At 52.7% G+C, this 22,500-nt stretch overlaps 2 long non-coding RNA genes across 2 annotated transcripts in view; one reads left to right on the forward strand and one right to left on the reverse strand.

The window, feature by feature from the left end:
• The window catches only part of LOC142334488 (uncharacterized), a 15,252-nt gene extending 2,234 nt beyond the window's left edge, over positions 1-13,018 (reverse strand). The window contains exon 1 of the long non-coding RNA XR_012758832.1: positions 11,135-13,018. This is a non-coding gene — a long non-coding RNA (uncharacterized LOC142334488). The remainder of the gene's footprint in view (positions 1-11,134) is intronic.
• LOC142334483 (uncharacterized) overlaps positions 1-22,500 on the forward strand; it is a 28,772-nt gene that overhangs the window by 2,228 nt on the left and 4,044 nt on the right. The window lies entirely within an intron of this gene.

The raw sequence follows: 22,500 nt of genomic DNA on the forward strand, positions 1-22,500 counted from the left end.
TCTGCCCAAAATTTACCCTTATATCACGATATTTCCTCCGGGTGAATTCTCTCACCACATCATATTTACGACAGTCAAATAGCACATGAGCGCTAGACTCATCAACTCCGCACTCGTCGCAGAGCGGACTCTCCTTTAAACCGAGGTCAAATAGTTTCTTATTGAAGTCTCCATGGCCGGTCAGGAATTGGGAAGTATAGTGATCCCAATCCTGCCACTTCAACTTCATTCTTGTAGTTACATTCGGGAAAAAACCGTATGTTACTCTACCGGTGTTCGCAACGTCCCAGCGAGCCTGCCACTTTTGCAGCGTCAACTCCCGCTGTTCCGTACGAACCAAGCGCTTATCATCTCCATTTTTAGTTCTTCGATAGACCTCCGCACGTTCAATAACCAACAGATCAGCCGGGATCACCCCCGAAAGAACTGGCAACGCAGCCGTCGAAGTCGTTTTGTACGACTTGCAAACGGTGATGAGAGCGAGGCGCTGGGCTCGCAAAAGTTTCTCGCGATAAACTCTCTTTTCCGCCAAATCGCTCCAGCAATGCGATGCATATGTTATAATCGCCTCAAATACCGCACGGTAAATAACCCGACACGCCCGGACTCCCAGGCCCCACTCTCTGTTGCACACACTCTTCAATTTCACAAGGGAACTAACCGCGTTATTACAGAGATATTCTACATTGAGGGAGAAGCTAGATTCCTCCCCAATCCAGATACCTAAGTACTTAATTTTCGTCGCGTATGGAATCGCAACGCCATCCATTTTAACTACCCGTCGCACCGAAAGGGATTTTGCTTTCTTTAGGCTAATCAAATTGCTTTTTTCGGGTGAGAACTGGAGCTTAGCCTCGTGGCCCCAGTTCGAGACTACATCTAGGGCAGCACATGCCCTGGCCTCAATTTCGGCTCTCGTATCGCCTTCAACTAGCAGCAATATATCGTCTGCGTACGCGATGCACGTGCATCCTTCGCCCAAGTCCGACGTTAACAACTTATTAATTATAATGTTCCAAAATAGCGGCCCGAGGACAGACCCCTGCGGACAACCCTTGGTTGGCTCCTTAGCCAAAGTTTCGCCCCCGATGGTCAATCGGACCTCCCTACCACGAAAGTAGTCCACAATCAGCCCATACATGTCTCGCGGACATCCAACACCCAGCAAGCCGTCCAGAATAGACGGCCACCAGGCGTTGTCGAACGCGCCCCTTATATCCAAACTAATGCCGAGCACCATCCTGCTTCGACTATCCCGGACTTTTGTAACAACGAAGCTGATTGCGTCCGCTGTCCCAACACCACGCCTAAACCCAAATTGCCGATCACTGAACGCCCCTCGAGCCCGGAAGAGCTCATCGAGGCGGCTGGAGATCAGTCGCTCAAGTACTTTTCCAAGCACTGGGAGGAGCGTTATCGGTCGATATGACTTAACAACAGCCCTGTCCAGATCAAGAGACTTAAGGATAAGTCTTAGATCGCCTATCTTCCACTCCGTGGGAAAGACACCACGATGCAGGCAACTGTTATAGAGCTGGACCAAGTGGTCCCGCAATCTACCCCACGACCTTTTTATGAGCTCACCGGTAATACCGTCTATTCCCGGGGCCTTCTTGTTAGGTAAGGCAAAGACCGCCCGTTTTACCTCATCTAAACTCCAATTCCCGACAGGGTCAGAGCAGCGATCCGTATTTCGGACCGCCACCCTGAGCTCACGATGGTAATCCACATCCGTGAGCTCTGCGTCCGCTGGCAGCAAGGCTCGAAGCGCGTAGGACGTAGTGCTACTCGCATCTGCTGTATAATCCTCACCCTCCCGGAGGGTAGTACATATTTCCGCGTCAGTTTTCCTACTCATCACAATCCGATAAACTGCGCCCCATGGATCCCCACTATTGTCCGATACAAACTTGTGCCAAGCCGCACGTTTCTTCGAATATACACTATTAACAAATCTCCTCCTGCTATTTTTATATGCATCAAGGAGGACAGCCCGCCTATCAGGGTTCCTACATCTCTGGAACCGCTTTCGGTCCTTATACATTGTTCGCCGTAGTCTGTCTAAGTCGTTAGACCACCAGGCGAAGGACTTCACAGCCCCTCGTGCACGCGGCATCGAGGCCTCAGCTATCTCAATCAGCCGCTGCTGAATGCGCGACACCGAGTTCGGGAGAATACCGCCCTCTTCCCAATTAGTGGCTCGCAAAAGTTCATCAAATTTTCTCCAATCCGCTTTTCGAGTGAGAAGCCGTCCCTCAACTGCGGGAGCGACCCTCACACCAGGTCCCAAGGAATAATCAAATATGATCATCCGATGATCACTAAACTGTTCAGGATATACCCTCCAGTTACTGATTTTGCCCAACGTTACATTATTACACAAAGTTACATCTATGTTGGCACTACCTCGCAAGGTCTCGAAGGTTCGAAACCTAGAAGGCTGATTCAGCACATTGAGCCCGGACTCAATGATTGCTTCCTCATATGCCCTGCCTCTTACGGTTACCCTATCACTATACCACAGCGCCGAATGCGCGTTCAAGTCTCCTCCAATAACAAGGTTCGCATTGCCGTACGTACGAGCAATGAGCCGCAGCACGTCAATGTATCTCCCTGGCTGTTCGCGATACTGGCAATAGATGTTAAAAGCAAAGATGCTTTCCCTCCCAATTTTGATCTCACTACAGACGTAGTGCGCAGTCGAGAACTGTGACACCACCAGAGCTCCTAGACCTGGGTTAGCCACAAGGGTGGCGGCCCATACGTGGTCAGCTCCGCTCAAATGTAGGATTTTGACTCCTCGCGGTCCTGGGACCCGGCCCCGTATACAATAGGGCTCTTGTAGCAACACGATGTCTAATTTTAATTTCTCCGCGATCCTAACGCAGTTGTCCAGGGAAGTCCTGGAACGGGCCACGTTCACCTGGCCTATCTTCAGCCTACTCATAGGAGGTGCGGTGCAGCTCCCTGGCGTAGGCTCTCCTGCGCACCGGGCAATCCACGCTGATGGTAGCGTGTTTGATCTCCTTGCCTGACTTGCCGGCCCTGGTACAATTAAGGCAAGTCAACTGACTCTCCTGCGTAGCAGAACAGTCCCACATCTTGTGACCCTCCTTACCACAAGTGCGGCAGAGAGGCTCACTCGAACAGCGTTTGGCCACATGGCCAAACGCGAAGCACTTAAAACAGTGCAGAGGCGCCACATGGTCCACAACCCGGCAGCAGCCGAAGCCGATGAACCACCGGTCCCGACTGCGCAAGAGGTCTCTCATGCGGGGCGTGCACTCCACCTCAACCGTGTACGCGTCGCGCGCACGGCTGAGGCGACGGTACCTCTCGGAGAACTCCTTAACGAAGTCCTCCTCACTGATGCCCTGAAGATATTGAGCATTTTGTCTCCACAGGGTCGCCGGCAAGTCCTTCTTATCCACGTCCGACGGCACGTCATAGAACAGTACCCTCGGACCTTTCTTAACTGGGGCCTTGGCTTTAATGCCAGCCTTGGCCCACTCCTGGCTCAAAACAAGGCTCGATTGAGCCCCGTTTGCCACCTCCAGGACAACTCCACCGGTGATCTGTTTCACCCGGCGCACCTGCAGGGTGCCTATGATCGGCCGAAGCACTTCCTTGGCCTTCCTTTCAATATCCGCCGTCGTCATCTTAGTCTTGTTCCCCTCCTCGGGGAACAAGAGGACGGCCGGACTCGCCCTGGGAGGCCTCTTCTGCACAGCAGAAGGGACGCTCCGATTCGCCCTGATCGCTGGTGGCGCTTTCTTGGCGACCTCAGCGAAGGAAGGCGGTTTCGCCTCCCTCCGCATCGTCACTATCTCCTTCTGCATCGCCCCGGTAACGGACGATGCACTGGCCGAAGTTACTTCGGCCACAACTGCCGCCTTAAGCTCTGTGAACAGAGCCCGGACGCCACTCACTGTCTCCTTCGAGGCCTGCTGGGCGCCAGTTACCTGGCCCTCCAGCCTAGCTTGTTCGAGGCGCACGTCCTCGAACAAGACCCTGATTGCGCGCAAGGAGCCATCGATCTTCCCCATGGTCTCCTTGCTCACCTTCCTCGCCTTGTCCATGTCCAAGGCGGCGAACACTTCCGCGCAGAGGCTCTCCAGCTTGTCCCGCTCAGCGAGCAAGGGAGGCCCTACGCTTCTCAACGAGGTGCCGGCTACCGGCCCACCTCCTACAACATCGGCTTGCCCCGCCAGAGGGGCCACACTCGCACTCGTAGATTCCGTATTAGACATCGTTAATATGTAGAAAAAGGAAAAGTTAAAAACAAGTAAAATATATAAGATGTTTGTTAGCAAAGGCCAGCAAACAAGAACTATATAGGGTGTACTACTCATATTAGTACCCTTGAACAGTCGTGAAATTAGAAAGCGTGCGCAGGGAGTAAGTGAGGTCGTTCTAGGGCGGATAAGCCCCTCACAGATCCCCCCGGACGCCGCATACTCGCCAGCCTACCGCTCTCGGGCTCCAATCTTCGAATTTCTTCTGGGACTGTCACCCGAGAGGGGTCACTAAACTGAAGGAAAGCCTAACGACTGCATGCGAGAGAAGTCAGACCTGGCTCTATGTTATCCTGAAACAGGTGCACCGTGCACGCGCCCAAAATCTCGGGGCCCCCTACCGGAATAGGACGGGTGAGTCCGACGTACGCAGAGCTCGCCATCTGAATGCGCATGCCCAGCCGCTACCCCGCTCATTACCGCAAGACATGGTAGCAACTGCTCCCTCCCGGGTTACAGCGCGACCCATGAATGGGGAGAGAAGGACGCCTGGACACCGCCGGCCTAGCGACCGCCAGCTCCTCTGACCGAAGTCTTTACGAGGGCTGTACCCGTACCGACACTCCTTGCAGTGGCCAGCTCTCTTCCCGCCCCGCTGCCCACACAGCACAGACCGCCAGGAGGACACCCGAGCATGAAACCCGTCGTAGTGCAGGAACTCCATCCAAGCACTCACCTTTGGGACCCACTTCTACGCCGAGGGGCAGTCTGTACACACAGAGGGCCCCCCGGGTTCGTCCGCCTACACTCGGACTCAGATCTCCTGCCCGTCACCGGACAGACGACCAAGATTGCGTGTTTTTAAAATCCCGCCGGCAAGTAACTTTTCAAGAGGTGTAAACCATTACTATTGCAATGGTAGAAGGTTTCCCAGCTACCAAAGTTCCACCGCGTACTTGTAACAGGGCTGCAGCCAAACGAATTTCTGCAACCCCGAGCGTTTACCGCTTCCCACTGTCCCTTACTTAAGGCGGTATTGGCGAGTTGTGCCCCTCCTGCGACACACTACACACAAGTGTGCAGGCCGACTTATCGACACAACCCGGGCCCCCAAGCCTACAACCAAGGTCCGCCAGGACGTATGCAGCCAAGACCAAAAACTCTCCGGTAGTGCTCGGAAAATTTGAGCACTACCGTCCCACCAATTTAGGCCACATCCGCCCCCTAGGGGGAGTAGATAGGGACATCTCGATTCCCCCCCGAGGGGAGAAGATCCCACCTCGTAGCGTGTCCGGTCGCTACACCACCCCCTCCGTTCCTAGCCAGTAGTGGCTTTAACGGAGGACATCTTCTCGCCCTCAAACTGATTGTGCCACACAGCTTTCAGTCTAGGCCCCGCTGAGATGCCACCGATGCAGATGCCCCGAGGGACATCTACATCGGTAAAAATTCACCCCGAGATAGATTTACGTGTTTATGCCTTCAGAATGAAGGCAACGGACACCTGCAGCTACCACGTCGCCCTCAAGAACTAAGCTAGGAAACCTAACCGCGGAAAGAAGACCCCGCGCCTAGATCCTACTAAAAAGAGCCACTTTCTGAATGTCTCAGATCCGCACTAACAACCTCATAAATAAACTTCCCACTAAAGTTTGTACATCGAAATTTAGACCTAGTTCCCTTAAGAACCCCGCTTAATACTCAAAATGAGTTTCTAATCTGACTCCGCTCCGGTCCGCCCGGGAGAGGAGACTTAACGCCTACTCCCGCACAGCGCCATCACGGAGTCCCGCGTGACATTCACCATCTTTCGTAGACTGCCGCCAGGACTCCCCACATACCACCGAAGTAGTACCCAGAGAGGCCCCGCCGACAGCGTCGTTAGCTCACTTATGCCCTCGTCGGAGCGCGACCGCACCCACCGGGCGAGAATAATCCCGCCCGCCGACAACGGCCGCAACTCCGCCGACAGCGTATTTAATATCATACCACCAAAAACATCTACCGAGGCACGCTGCCTAAGCGCCTACCTTCGGTCAATCAACTGTCCAGACGGAACCTAACCGCCCGGGCTTCTAACCTAAATCCCTTCTGCCGCCCTGCCCTGGGCAAGGGATTTCAGGAAGCTAGCCACTATCGTCCATTCACTGCGAGTCCTCCAGTTGACTCGCAGATCCAAAAAGGAGTGCACTCTCTCGAGTTCCCTACCAACTCTGGTACGTTCAGCCTCGTACCGGGGACATATGTACAGGACATGGTCCGCTGTGTCCTCGACTCCACATTCCGGGCATAGCCCGGAATCGACCAACCTGAACCTAGCCAAACTACTCCTAAAGGCACCATGTCCCGAAAGAAATTGAGTTATATACCGATTGGGGGAAACCCAACTAATAGCACGCAAATCCCTAACATCTGGAAAAATACCATGCGTATATCGACCCGTGAAAGAGTCGGCCCACCTAACTTGCCAAGCGTCAAAACCTTGGTCTTCAATTTCCCGCATACGCCCGGTGGTAAGAAGACCTGCCTTCTTTGAGATGTACCGCTGGCTACGCTCTGTAGCCGAAATATCCGCTGGTTTGATGCCTGCGATCACAGTTACTGCCTCTCGCGAGACAGTCCTGTAACCACCGACAACCGCTAATAATAGAAGTCTCTGGGCCCGTAAGAGAATATCCCTATAGCACTGAAAACACAAACGATGAGCCCAGACGGGCGCAGCGTACAAAAGTATGGCCTCACAGACGCCTTTATAGAGAATACGCATGGTACGGTAATTCAACCCCCAATCGGGATGGATCACCCTACGAACGCCGAAGAAGGCGTCTATAGCCTTCTTCGCCACAAACTGGAGGTGCTCCTTGAAGAGAAGTCTCTCATCAAGGATAACACCCAGATATTTTTGAACTGTGACATACCTAATTGGGAGGCCGCCCATTACAACCCGCGGATGACGGGTTGCAGCGAGTCGGCCTTTCAAGAACATCATAGTGGTCTTCTCAGTGCTGAAGACCATCTTATGTTGAAGACTCCACAACCGCAAAACCCTACATGCTTGTGTCGCCTTGAGCTCGATCTCGGCACGCGAATTGCCCTCGACCAGCAGCAGCCCATCGTCGGCATAAGCCACGATACGACAGCCGCCGGGCATCCGCAATCGCATGAGAGAATCGAACTCGACGACCCAAACGAGTGGACCTAACACACTGCCCTGTGGACATCCTTTGGACAGGGTCTTTCCTACTTCAGAACTGCCGTCACGAAGAACGACTGTTCTGTTGCTGAAATAACTCGAGAGAGTTCTAATTTCGTCTCGCGTGCAACCACGCTTTTGTAGTTGGAACAAGGCTGAGGGCCACCACAAGTTGTTGAAAGCCCCGGATATGTCCAAGAAGACACCGAGTACATATTTGCACTCGCTGCCTGACGCCAAATTCATAACCCTAATTATCGCGTCCTCCGTGCCCTTGCCGGGACGGAACCCATACTGATCGTCCATCAGCATATGGTTAGAAGTTAACCTAGCATTTATGCGGAGGTACAGGACCTTCTCGAAGACTTTACCAACTACAGGCAAGAGCGTCAGAGGACGGTAGGAGGAGCTGACGGTGGGCTCCTTGTCGCCACCCTTGAAAAGCAGCTTCAAAATACCTCGTTTCCAGCACGCTGGGAAGTGCCCAGCAAACAGCAACCTATTAAAAACCCTAGTCAATACACCTACTATGACAGGCAGGGTGCGAACAAGGAGTTCCACCGTGATACTATCATATCCGGGGGCCTTATTCCTAGCTAGGCTGCAGATCACGTGGCGGACCTCCGCTTCGGTGATCTCAGCCGATACAACCTCTGAATGAAAACCAACAACTTCCCTTCGGATTCGCCGATGATACGAGGTCTCACCAACCTCGGTATCATCTGGAAGAAGATCGTCCATTAGATGAGTTAGGACCCGATCTTTATCTATTACAACGCCGTCTTGGGTCGAGAGAGCCGACAGAAGAATGTCCTTTTTTCGCTTATGTCCGAGAACTCTATACACAACACCCCAGGGGTCTCGATTCCCTTGCTCTTGGACAAAAGAGCGCCAGGAATCCCGCTTGGAAGACCTAATACTATGGAAGTACTCGGTCCTCTTCTGACGGTACTCCGCAAACAGGACTGCACGCCGATCAGGATCGCGCGCACGCTGTGCGGCTCTTCTGAGCCGGCCCACAGCCTGTTTTACCGCAGTTAAGTCCCGAGTCCACCAACCAGCTACCCTCTCTCGACCCGTGCTACGGGGGATGGAACGCTCGGCGGCTTCAACCACCGCCGAGGAGAAGGACTCTGCCAGGTCGTCTAAAGGTACTTCGTCCAAGGTGCGGGTGTAAGCCCGCATCTTGGCCGCTAAATTATGAGAAAACTCGGGCCAATCCGCCCGCCTGTGCAGGAAGCGTCCCCGCTGAACAGGAACGTCCGCCCTATAGACATTGCGCAGCCTACCCAGCCAATCGAAAACTATCAGCCGATGATCGCTTTCGCAATCATCGACTACTGACCAATTAAGGATCCTACCAGGGATGTCCTTACCCATGGTCACATCAATATTGGTGCCACCAAAGGCCCCCCGCAATCCAACTGCACCGGCGAAGGTTGGCAACTCGCCGGCTACATTAAACACATCGAAGCGATGCTGCGCAATGAAGCCTTCCAGAAGTTCACCGCTGTTATCCGAGATCCCACTGTGCCAAAGAAGCGATTTGGCGTTCGCATCAACTCCTATAAGAATAGGATAGCCCGCTACCAGCCTAATTATATTATCCCATCTTTCCAAATGAAGTTCAGTGGGATCCCTGTACTGAAAGTACGAGCTAACAACAACCAAGTCTACACCATCCACAGCAAGCTTGACAACGACATGATGCGTGTCAGAGGCCTGCCGTATGAAGACACTGTCTAATGACTTCCTGCACAGCACGGCGGATTTACTGTCACCTACATAGAATTTATTCCAGTCTGAAAAACCTGGCAGATCACCCCTAACCATGTAAGGGTGTTGAAGAAGGACTACATCGAGGCTCCGGTGCTCGACAACTTCACCTAATTCCACTTGGACCGCGTAGGCACCCTGGGCATTGAGCTGACCGAACCTAACCATCAAGAGAGTTGAAATAAATCTCAACTGCTCTCAAATAACAACCGCACTCCTTGCTGGAAACTGAGTGCCTACAGTTTTTGCGCAACCTTTTACAGTTGACACAACTCGGAGCCTCTTTCTTGAGCGGACAGTCTTCGCGCTTGTGGCCCTCACCACCACAGTGCGCGCAGACCGACGCATACCTACAGAACTTGGCCCTATGGCCGTAACGACAACACTTGAAGCATCGCTGCACGTCAAGGTATTCCTTAACGCGGCAGGATGCGAAATCCAAAAAGAGACGACCCTCTGACACGAACTTCTGGAAGAGACCAGCACCTAACTCAAACACACCGTGATATTTCGGGGCATCACGCTTCCCGGTCTTGAAGACCAACCTACACTCACGCTTGAACGTCGCCTCGTCCAAGTCGGTATTCTGCTCTCGAATGAGAGACAGAACCTCCTCGTCCGGCAGGCTACGCTCTATGTCATAAACAATGACTCTGGGCCTCCTCAGTCGCTTGGGGTCTACCTTGACCTCAAGCTTCTTGACCGCCGGAGACTCCGTGATGACTCGGACAGTCTCCTTGTTATCTGCAACCACGACAAGACCCTTGCTGGTCTCTTTGATGTCTCGTATTCGCAGCTCCTTTCGGTCACTACGAAGAGCGACCTGAAAGTCGCGCTTCAACTCGGTGCTCGTGGTCTTCGAGCCCTCAGCCTTATTGATGAAGAGTACTTCGGGTTTCCTAGCCACCTTGCTAGCTTCCCGCTTGTTTTTAAGAACATCGGCGTAGCGCCTGGGCTGCGCCGATGGGGCCTGAACTACTTTAGGAGCAGGAGCTCTGACCTCCTTGGGCCTGGAGGCCAGGGACTCGAACCCCTCCGACAAAGCTGCTACCGCGGACTTCACCCGAAGCATCCGCGGCAGCATATCTTTCTTGGCCCCAGGGCTGACGGCACCCGGGAGCGTGAGAAATTCTATGAGGCGATCCAGATCTTTCTGGACCCCCTCAACTAACTGGGCAGAACTGCCGGGTCTGCCCCTTGCCTTACGAAAATCACCTACTGCCGGTGGCGTCTTCGCCCGGACGGGTGCTCCCGTGTCCATCGCGCTCGACTCGTCGCTGGACGAGGAGGAGGACGGCACGGGTTCCGGCTTGCGCTTCCGCCTGGACTTCTTAACTACCTGAAAATCTGCCATGACCGAAGATCCCCTATCGGCCTGACAAATCCCTATTCTCGCTGTCTCCCTATCCACTGATTTGGGCAAGCCCACAAAGTGACGACTGCCTGCAGCGAGTACGGGCAGCTGGAGACCCTTACGTTCTCCTGTCACGCTACGTACCTCTTCGCCGCTACTGGAACGATTGATTGTAGTACTGAGCGTACGACAATGAACCACAGATTACGGCCCCCGCTCTTACAAGAGCGCAGAAGGACTAAAAGGCAAAGCCTCTTTTCTGTCACGGGGACTAACGACCAGCAGTCGTTGCCACCCTTTCGCCGCGATGAGGCGAGTACGCGTCGCACAAAGCTCCACCAGTCACGCCGCAGCCAAGCTGCAAATGATGAGTCAAAATCAAATTGTGCTATAATGTGGCACAGTCTTAAAATCGGAATACCTCGATACTGTCGGAAGGTACACACTCGACCGACAGCCAAAAAGAAACCAACAATAAGATATACCACGGCGATACTCTGAGACGCACAAGGGACCAGAGTATAGTAGATAGGGACATGTCTTGCGACCCGGTGCGCACTCCTGACCCCCGGGCACCTGAGTACGAAACTCATCTCCCGCGTTGGGCCAAGAGTATTGCACCCCATCCAGCGAACGCCACTACCAATTCGCCAGCCATGCCTCATCAAAGTTTAGCCGTCGTCTCAAGCAATATGCAAGCTAGGCTTGCCACATCAAAACTAAGTGATTCTACATTTACTCGGCCGGCTAGGAAAGTAGTCGGCCTTCTCACACAAAACAAAGACAGTCCCTAACCTTACTTTAAGAAGGGAGACGCCGTTGCCCAGCGGAGACCACGTGGAGGTACCTCTCAGCATGACCAGAGACTTGGAAAAACTTCCCCAGGGGCTCCTAACTAGCCGAGCCCGCTCGAGAGCAAGCACGTATAGCTTCGGAGTCCCAGACAGGAAGAAAGAAAGAGAAGAAAGTAGATAGAGAAATTGTCAGTTGTGTTACCAGGCCGATTAGTGTTATATTGTATATCTATTTTTTTGGGTTTTGTATGTTTTTTAATTTTTATGGGTTTTTTGGTTTTTATATGTGTTGTTTCGGCCTGGGGAAGAGTGTAGTGTTGTCCAGGCGGACTGGAGTTCTACCGGACTAGCAGACCAGTCCGATATGTGTTGTTTTATGTGTTCGTGTATATGGTTGTGTAGTCCGCTCGGGTATATAATACCACCTCAGCCATCAGGCCCAGAAGTCTTCCACAACGTGGCAACCCGACCTGTCGTCCACCAAGATTCGTCCTGTGTCCTGTTCGCTTCAGCAGTAGTTCTAAAACTAATAAAATGTATAATTAGTGTTCCTTAACCTAACTTAATACTAAGGAAGACAGGCCATGGTTAACCCCCTTCAACTGCGGAGAACACCCAGTTCGCGGGCGAACTCAGTGAATATCCTACACGCTGCCCTACTGCCCACCATATCGCGGGCCCGTCCAAAATTCACCCCGATGTCTCTATACTTCTCCCGCGCCGATGCGCGGATGTCGTCATATCTCCCGCAGTCGAACAAGACGTGGGAACTCGTCTCGTCGACACCGCATTCTCTGCAGAGCGGGCTCTGTTTGAGCCCGAGGTCATACAGCTTTTTGTTAAAATTACCGTGCCCGGACAGGAATTGGGAAGTGAAATGATCCCAGTCCTGCCACTTCAAACCCATCCGCTCTGTAACATTTGGGAAGAAGTCAAACGTGACTCTGCCCGTCGTCTCATTGTCCCACCGCTGTTGCCAACTACGCAGCGTAGTCTCCCTGAGTTCTTTCCGAACTACGCTCTTACGCTCACCATTTTTGACCCGCCTAAATATCTCCGCCCGCTCGGCAATGAGGAGATCCGCAGGGATCACCCCCGACAGCACAGGCAGAGCCGCAGTAGATGTCGTCTTGTACGACTTACATACTGTTATCAACGCAAGGCGCTGGGTGCGCAGTACTCGCTCACGAACTTTCCTTTTCGACACTAGGCCGCCCCAGCCATGGCACGCATAAGTCACAATAGCTTCAAACACCGCCCGATATATAATTTTACATGCTCGGACACCCAGGCCCCACTCCCGATTGCATACGCTCTTCAAATTAATCAATGAACGCAGCGCATTATCGCACAAATACTCAATATTATGGTAGAGGTTAAGTTCCTCACCAATCCAAACGCCTAAGTATTTAATTTTCTCCGCATACGGGATGGGAACGCCATCCATTGTCACAATCCTCCGCACCGAAAGGGACTTCGCGCCCCGGAGGCTAATAATCCTGCTTTTATCCGGCGAAAACTGTAATTTTGCCCGATTACCCCAGTCCGAGATGACATCCAGGGCCGAGCAGGCCCTGGTCTCAATCTGGACTCTATTCTCTCCTTCCACAATCACAAACACGTCGTCCGCATAGGCAATGGACGTGCAGCCCTCACCTAGGTCCGAGGTGAGTAGCTTGTTCATTACAAGGTTCCAAAACAGAGGGCCGAGGACAGACCCCTGCGGGCAGCCCTTCGACGGCTCCTGCTCCAGCGTGTGACCGCCCACCGTTAGCTGGACTCGCCTGTCTTCAAAATAGCTCACTATGAGAGCATAAATGTCTCGGGGACATCCCAGGTCCAACAGGCCCGTAAGGATGTAAGGCCACCAGGCATTATCAAACGCCCCTCTGATGTCAAGGCTGATTCCCAGCACCATTTTACACCTACTACCCCTAACTTTACTGACTACGAAGTCAATCGCATCACTTGTCCCTACACCGCGTGTGAAACCAAATTGTCGATTGCTCATTCCCCCTCGAGCCTGGGAGAGCTCATCGAGGCGGAACGAGATCAATTTCTCCAAGACCTTCCCGAGCACAGGAAGCAACGTAATTGGCCTATAAGATCTCACGGCCGCTCTGTCCAGGTCAGCTGACTTCAGAATCAGCCGGAGATCACCAACTTTCCATTCAACCGGAAAGACGCCCCGAGCCAGACACACATTATAGAGTCTAACCAAGGGGTCCTTCAGCCTGCCCCACGCCCGCTTCACCAATTCGCCCGTAATTTCATCTACACCTGGCGCCTTCTTGTTTGGCAGGGAAAAGACGGCAGTCTTAACCTGCAACTCACTCCAATCCCCAACAGGGTCCGAACACCTCCCAAGATCCCGAGCTCCGGCTCGTATCTCGCGATGGGAGGCATTGTCCAACTCTACATCGTCCGCCGGCAGCAAGGCACGGAGCGCGTAGGATGCAGTACTACTCGCGTCCGTGGTAAATCCATCACCCGTCCGAAGGGTGGTGGATACCTCCGAGCTTACTCTTTTCTTCAACGCGACTTTATAAACCGCTCCCCAAGGATCACCCCTATTCTCCATCACAAACTTGTGCCAAGCGGCACGTTTCTTAGTGAACACCGTGTTCACAAACCGGCGCCTGCTAAGCTTATAAGCCTCCAACAGTGCAGCCCGCCTCTCGGGGTTGCGGCAACGCTGGAAGCGTCTCCGATCTTTGTACATCCTTTTTCGCATTCGGTCCAGTTCCCCGGACCACCAAGGATAGGACTTCACCGGCCCTGTCGCTCGCGGCATCGAAGCCTCCGCAATTTCAATTAAGCGGCTCTGAACTCGCGTCACTGAGTTCGGCATTATCCCTCCGTCGTCCCAATCCGTAGACCGGAGGAGCTCGTCGAACTTCCTCCAATCGGCTTTACGCGTAAGGAGCCTTCCCTCAAACGAGGGGTCGGCTCTCTCACCAGGTCCCAGAAAAATTTCAAATCTGATCAGTCGATGATCACTGAACTGTTCAGGATAAACTGACCAGTTCCCAACTTTATTTAGGATGTTCCCATTACAGAGGGTGACATCAATATTTGCCTGGCCCATCAGGGTTTCAAACGTATGAAACCGAGAAGGCTGATTCAAGACCGTTAAGCCTGATTCTATAAAAGCTTCTTCAAAAGCCCTACCTTTCTCGTTGACTCTATCGCCATACCACAGTGCGGACTGTGCGTTAAAGTCACCTCCAATAATCAAATTCGCTCCCTCATACGCCCTAGAGACCGACCTAACCGCTTCGATGTAAACGGCAGGAGGGTCCCGGTGTTGACAGTAAACGTTAAACACGAAGACTGTCTCCACCCCGACTTTAAACTCCGTAAGAACATAGTGCGCAGTGGAGTGCTGCGACACCATGAGTGCACCTAACCTCTGATTCACGACATAAGTGGCCGCCCATATATGGTCAGCCCCACTCACATGCAAAAATTTTGCCCCTCGCGGCCCTGGGACCCGATTTCGTATACAATAAGGCTCCTGGACGAGCACAATGTCCAGCTTTAGCCTCTCCGCGACTCTCACACAGTTATCCAGGGAAGTCCTGGAACGGGCTACATTAACCTGGCCTATCTTCAGCCTACTCATAGGAAGTCCGCTGCAACTCCCTTGCGTAGGCCCGCCGTCTCACCGGGCAGTCCACACTGATGGTGGCGTGCTTGATGTCGCCCCCAGACTTGCCAGCTCGAGTGCAGTTCAGGCACGTCAGCTGGCTCTCCTGCGAGATCTTACAATCCCACATCTTATGGCCTGCTTTACCGCATGTGCGGCAAAGGGGCTCACTAGCGCATCGCTTGGCCACATGGCCAAACGCAAAGCACTTGAAACAATGTAGCGGAGCTACATGATCCACAATCCTGCAACAGCCGAAACCGATGAACCATCGGTCCCGACCACGAAGCAGGCCCCTAAGTCTGGGGGAGCACTCTACTTCCACAGTGTCCGCATCACGCGCACGACTGTGGCGACGAAATCTCTCGGAGAACTCCTTTCGGAAGTCCTCCTCTGAGATCCCCGACAGGAACTGCGCGTTCTGCCGCAGTATCGCTGCCGGGAGGTCCTTTTTAGTTACCTCCGGGGGCACATCATAGATGAGCACCCTCGGCCCTTTCTTCGAGGGGACTTTGGCCTTAATGCCGGCCTTAGCCCACTCCTGTTCTATAACAAGGCTCGTTTGAGCCTTGTTTGCCACCTCAAGCACGACACCACCCGTGAACTGCTTAACACGCCTGACTTGCAGGGCGTTAACCACAGGGCGAAGGACCTCCTTCGCCTTCTTCTCAAGTTCGGTCGTCGTCATCTTGCTCCCTTCTTCTGGGAACAAGAGGACTGCCGGACTACTCCTGGGTGGGCGCTTTTGAACCACCGGGGGAACATTTTTGTTGCCCCGGATGGCAGGTGGCGCCCTCCTGGCCACGTCCGCAAAGGACGGCGTAGCCGTGTCCTTGCGGCTCGCAGCCATCTCCTTCATCGCCCCCTGAACGGACGACGCGCTCGCCTTGTTGACCTCGGCGACAGTAGAATCCTTGAGCTCTGTAAACAGAGCCCGGATCCCACCGACAACCTCGGTCGACGCCTGCTGTAGGCCTGCATTCAGGCCCACCAACCTGGCCTGTTCGAGACATACCTCGTCGAACAGGCAACGAATCCCGCGGAGGACGCCATCCACCTTCTCAAGCGTCTCCTTGTTCACTTTGCGCGCCTTGTCGTTGTCCAACAGGACAAAGACGCTGGCGCACAAATCCTCAAGCTTTGCCTTCTGCGTGTGCAGAGGCAAAGAACTCCCACCGGGCAGGGTGCCGGACGCCGGTCCACCCTGCGCCGCACTTGCTCCCGAACCGCTCGGATTCGGGGCTACCACCTGTCCGTCCTCCAGCCGGACCAAGGGAACGTCGCAGCGAACCTCCTTCACATTACTGGGCTCCATGCCTTGCTGTCTTAAAAAGAAAAAGAAAAAGAGAGAGTCGATTTAAAACGTGATTTTAGCCTAGTATAAAATACAAGGCTAGGAGAGCAGTAAATTTAAATAAGTTCTCAAGAGCGAGAAAAACAAAAAACAATAAAGGACTTATTCATGATATGCCCTTGAACGCTCGAGAAGTTAGAAAGCGTGCGCAGAGAGTAAGTGAGGTTGTTCTAGGGCGGATAGGCCCCTCACAGATCCCCCCGGACGCCGCATACTCGCCAGCCTACCACTCTCGGGCTTCGGTCTTCGAATCACTTCTAGAACTTCCACCCGAGAGGGGTCACTAAACTGAAGGAAAGCCTAACGACTGCATGCGAGAGAAGTCAGACCTGGCTCTATATTATCCTGAAAGGGGTGCACCGTACACGCGCCTAACATCACAGGGTCCCCTACCGGAATAGGACGGGTAAGTTCGGTGTACGCAGAGCTCGCCATCTGAGTGCGCACTCCCAGCCGCTACCCCGCTCATTACCACAGACATGGCAGCAACTGCTCCTTCCCAGGTTACAGCGCGAACCATGAGAGGGGAGAGAAGGACGCCTGGACGCCGCCGGCCTAGCGACCGCCAGCTCCTCTGACCGAAGTCTTTACGAGGGCCGTACCCGTACCGACACTCCTTGCATTGACCGACTCTCTTCCCGCCCCGCTGCCCACACAGCATAAACCGCCAGGGATGCACCTGTGCATAGTACCCGTCGTAGTGCCGGAACTCCATCCAAGCACTCACCATTGGGACCCACTTCTACGCCGGGGGGCAGTCTGTACACACAGAGGGCCCCTCGGGTTCGTCCGCTTTTAGCCGGACTCAGATCTCCTGCCCGTCGCCGGACAGGCGACCAAGATCGCGTGTTTTTAAAATCCCGCCGGCAAGTAACTTCTCAAGAGGTGTAAGCCAAATGCTATTGCAATGGTAGAAGGTTTCCCAGCTACCAAAGTTCCCCCACGAGCTTTAACGGGGCTGCAGCCAAACGAATTTCTACAGCCCCGAGCGTCAACCGCTTCCCGCTGTCCCTACTTAAGGCGGTATTAGCGAGTTGTGCCCCTCCTGCGACACACTACACACAAGTGTGCAGGCCGACTTACCGACACAACCCGGGCCCCCAAGCCTACAACCAAGGTCCGCCAGGACGTATGCAGCCACGACAAAAAACTCCGCTAGTGCTCTGCAAAAGTTGAGCACTACCGTCCCACCAATTAAGGCCGCATCCGCCCCCCTAGGGGAGTAGATAGGGACATCTCGATTCCCCCCCGAGGGGAGAAGAACCCACCACGTAGCGTGTCCGGTCGCTACACCACCCCCTCCGTTCCTAGCCAGTAGTGGCTTTAACGGAGGACTTCTTCTCGCCCTCAAACTGATTTTGCCACATAGCTTTCAGTCTAGGCCCCGCTGAGATGCCACCGATGCAGATGCCCCGAGGGACATCTACATCGGTAAAGTTCACCCCGAGATAGATTTAAGTGTTTATGCCTTCAGAATGAAGACAACGGACACCTGCAGCTACCACGTCGCCCTCAAGAACTAAGCTAGGAAACCTAACCGCGGAAAGAAGACCCCGCGCCTAGATCCTACTATAAAGAGCCACTTTCTGAATGTCTCAGATCCGCACTAACAACCTCATTATAAACTTCCCACTAAAGTTTGTACATCGAAATTTAGACCTAGTTCCCTTAAGAACCCCGCTTAATACTCAAAATGAGTTAATATCTGACTTCGCTCCGGTCCGCCCGGGAGAGGAGATTTAACACCTACCCCCGCACAGGCCATCGCGGAGTCCCGCGTGACATTCACCATCCTTCGTAATTGCCGCCGAGACTCCCCTACGTACCGCCGGAGCGGCACCCAGAGAAGCCCCAACAACAGTGATTTCGGCTCAAAAACGCCCTCGTCGGAGCGCAACCGCACCCGCCGGGCAAGAATAGTCCGGCCCACCGACTACGGCCGCAACTCCGCCGACAGCCTAATTCAATGCATACCACAATACTTCTAACCGAGGCACGCTGCCTAAGCGCCTACCTTCGGCCAGTCAACTGCCCAGGCGGTCCCTAGCCACCCAGGTTCCTAACACCTACTAAATTCCTTCGGCGGTCCTGCTCAGGGCGAGGAAGCGAAGGAAGCCAGCAACTATTTTCCATTCACTACGAGTCCTCCAGTTGACTCGTAGATCCAAAACTGAGTTTACTCTCTCGAGCTCCCTACTAACTCTGGTACGTTCAGCTTCGTACCGGGGACATATGTAGAGGACATGGTCCACAGTTTCATCGACCCTACAGTCCGGACAGAAGCCGGAATCAACCAACCTAAACTTAGCCAATTTGTCCCTAAATGCACCATGTCCTGAAAGGAACTGAGTGGTATGCCGATTGGGGGATACCCAGCTAATAGCTCGCAACTCCCTAACATCGGGGAATATACCATGCGTATAACGACCAGTTACAGAAGCAGTCCACCTATCTTGCCAAGAGTCAAAACCTTGGTCTTCGATCTCACGCATACGCCCAGTAGTAAGAAGGCCAGCCTTCTTAGCAACATACCGCTGGCTACGTTCCGTAGCCGAAATATCCGCAGGTTTGATGCCTGCAATCACAGTTACCGCCTCTCGCGAGACAGTCCTGTAACCACCGACAACCGCTAACAAAAGAAGACGCTGGGCTCGTAATAGAATGTCCCTATAACATTGGTACCGCAAACGATGAGCCCAGACGGGCGCAGCGTACAACATAATGGCCTCACAGACGCCTTTATAAAGAATCCGCATGGTACGGAAATTCAACCCCCAATCAGGATTGACCACTCTTCGGACTCCGAAGAAAGCATCAACTGCCTTCTTCGCCACATACTGGAGGTGCTCCTTGAAGAGAAGCCTCTCATCAAGGATAACACCCAGATACTTTTGAAGGGTGACATACCTAATTGAACGACCGTTCATCACAACCCGCGGATGGCGAGTTGCAGCTAAACGGCCCTTCAGAAACATCATAGTGGTTTTCTCCGCACTGAAAACCATCTTATGCTGAAGACTCCACAACCGCAAAACCCTACATGCCTGTGCCGCTCTAAGCTCTATCTCAGCACGCGAATTACCCTCAACCAGCAGCAGCCCATCGTCGGCATAAGCCACGACACGACAGCCACCAGGCAAGCGCAACCGCATGAGAGAATCGAACTCGATGGTCCAGACGAGTGGACCTAATACACTGCCCTGCGGACATCCTTTAGACAGGGTCTTTCCTACTTCCGAACTGCCGTCACGAAGGACGACAGCTCTGTCGCTGAAATAGCTCGAGAGAGTACTAATTTCTTCCTGCGTGCAACCACGCTTCTGCAATTGAAACAAGGCAGAGGGCCACCACAAGTTATTAAATGCCCCGGATATGTCCAAAAAGACACCGAGTACATACTTGCACTCGCTGTCCGAAGCCAGATTCAGGACCCTAATAATCGCATCCTCTGTGCTTTTACCGGGTCTAAAGCCATACTGGTCGTCCATCAGCATGCGATTCGAAGTGAGCCTACTATTGATGCGGAGGTAAAGAACCTTCTCGAAAACTTTTCCAACAACTGGTAAGAGCGTCAGAGGACGGTAAGAAGAAGTAACGGTGGGATCCTTGTCGCCACCCTTGAATAACAACTTTAAAACACCTCGCTTCCAACAAGCCGGGAAATGTCCGGCGAACAAACACCTATTGAATACCCTAGTCAATGGGCCAAGAATTACGGGCAGGGTGCGAACAAGAAGCTCCACCGTGATACCATCATATCCGGGGGCTTTGTTCCTGGCAAGGCTGCAGATTACCTGGCGGACTTCCGCCTCGGTAATCTCCGTAGACACAGAATCTGTAGCGAAACTAACAACCGCCGCTCGAACTCTCCGGTGATACGAGGTCTCACCAACCTCGGTATCATCGGGGAGCAGATCGTCCATCAGAAGAGATAGAACCCGATCCTTCTCAACAACAACGCCGTCCTGGGTCGAGAGAGCCGACAGAAGACTGTCCTTTTTCCGCTTGTGTCCAAGTACTCGATAAACAACACCCCAAGGGTCTTTATTCCCCTGCTCTTGGACAAAAGAGCGCCAGGAATCTCTTTTAGAAGTCCTAATTCTATGAAAATACTCGTTCCTTTTCTGACGGTACTCCGCAAACAAGGCCTCGCGCCCGGAACTGAACCCGCCCGGAAGTGAGAAGAAATCTACTAGGTAGTCAAGGTCCTCCTTGACTACCTTCGACAACGGGGCAGAACTGCCAGGTCTGCCCTTGGAACTACGAAAAGCCTCAACTACAGGGGAGGGCCGCACCTGGGTGGGTGCCCCTGTGTCCATCGCCTCACTTACCTCGTCCTCGGAGGAGCTCGTTGATGGAGTAGATAGGGACATCTTTAATTGATGCATAGAGGTTCCCACCATGGACTTCTCCGGTAGTCCTCCACCCCTGCCGCTTCTAAGCCATTGGCTTTTGTCGGCAGTCCTCTATTAGCCCTCATACCTTTTTATTCGTACAACGCTGCACTTGGCACTGGGCAAAGATGTCCCCCCTCAACCTTCCTCAAACCGCCTCTGATACTAAGTATCAGCTACGATTCTCCGGTCTCATCGGGTATATTTACGCCGTTTCTGACGCTCGATTTCGCCTTCTTTTTCAAGACTTTTCCGCGATCTCTTCTTGGCCGCTTTCTTCTTTTCTTCTGTCTTCTCCGCGTTCCGTAATTGTCGCTGTGTCGTCTCGTTTACAATTTTTTTTTTTTTTTTTTTTTTTTTTTTTTTTTTTTTTTTTTTTTTTTTTTTTTTTTTTTAGGGCCTAAACTAAACTATGCTACTATCTTTTCATTTTCTCGCTTAAATTTTTATTGCTCGGTCTTTTTATTCTTCTTTCTTTCTTCTTTTTCTTTTATTCTTTAAAAAAATTTTTTCCATCTTTCGTTCTTCTATTATTATATATACTATACAGTATTATTTCTTTTTATATTACCATCTTTCGTTCATATTTATTTGATTAAGGACTATTATTTTTCAGTAAGCCTTATTCTATCTAAAATTTACTCTAAATCTAGGGTTTACCGCGACTCGGATATCTTCTTTAGTTTTTCTCGGATATCTTGCGGTCATCGCGCCCCTCGCGCCCACGGATCTAAAGTATCTGGTTTTCCTTCTTAATTAATAATTTCTTAACATACCTACTAAATAAACTAAACGCGGCCTTGTTGCTACACACGTCTGCGAGCTCGAAGCGCACGTTCAGAAGCCTTAGTTCTCGCATGAACTGCCGCCTTTCCTCTTCATATTCCTCACACTCAAGGAGCACGTGTTCCGCTGATTCCACCTGTCCACACCGCACACAATTCGGACTCGGAACCAAGCCAAAACCATATAACTTCTCATTAAAGTTTCCATGGCCGGACAGTGCCTGCGTTACATAATGGTCTGCAACGAGCCACCGCCGACCACACCTTTGTCGGACATCTGGGAATATCGAGTACGTGTATCTTCCCTTCGTTGACGCGTTCCATCGGGCCTGCCATTCGTCATATCCCTCTTCCTCGATGGAACGTTCTCTACGCTTCAATGCTTCACTATCATTACACGCACCCGACTTCCTCAGCTCTCTGATCTTTTTTCGCTCTCTGGCCTTTATATCAATCGGCTTGATTCCGGCAATGACACAGACGGCATCCCCGGATATCGTTCGGTATCCGCGAATAACCGTCAACAGGATCAGTCGTTGCACGCTCAAAGGTATCCTCCTGTAGTGGACCAACTCCGTGCGGTGTGCCCACACCGACGCTCCATAGAGTAGGATCCCTTCTGCTAGTCCTTTATATAAAATTACTAGCGTCCGGAAATCCAACCCCCACTTGTAGTTTACAATCCGCCTGATCTTGCTAAAGGCGTCGAACGCCTTTCCTCCAACCTGCGTCACGTGCTCCTTGAATTCATTTCTCTCATCGACGATGATTCCAAGGTGCTTCTGGGCCCTGGCATACTTTATGTTCTTCTCTCCGATCTTAACTAGCGGTTTCCTCTCAAGCCTGCCTTTCAGCAGCGTCATTGTCGTTTTTTCCGCGCTGAAAGCCATCTTGTGCTGCTCCCCCCATGTTAGCAACACCTCGAGTGCCTTGGTTGCCCGATGTTCCAACTGCAACCGCGAGTCG

Source organism: Lycorma delicatula, chromosome 1 (genome assembly GCF_047948215.1).
Source record: "Lycorma delicatula isolate Av1 chromosome 1, ASM4794821v1, whole genome shotgun sequence".
Lineage (NCBI taxonomy): Eukaryota > Metazoa > Arthropoda > Insecta > Hemiptera > Fulgoridae > Lycorma > Lycorma delicatula.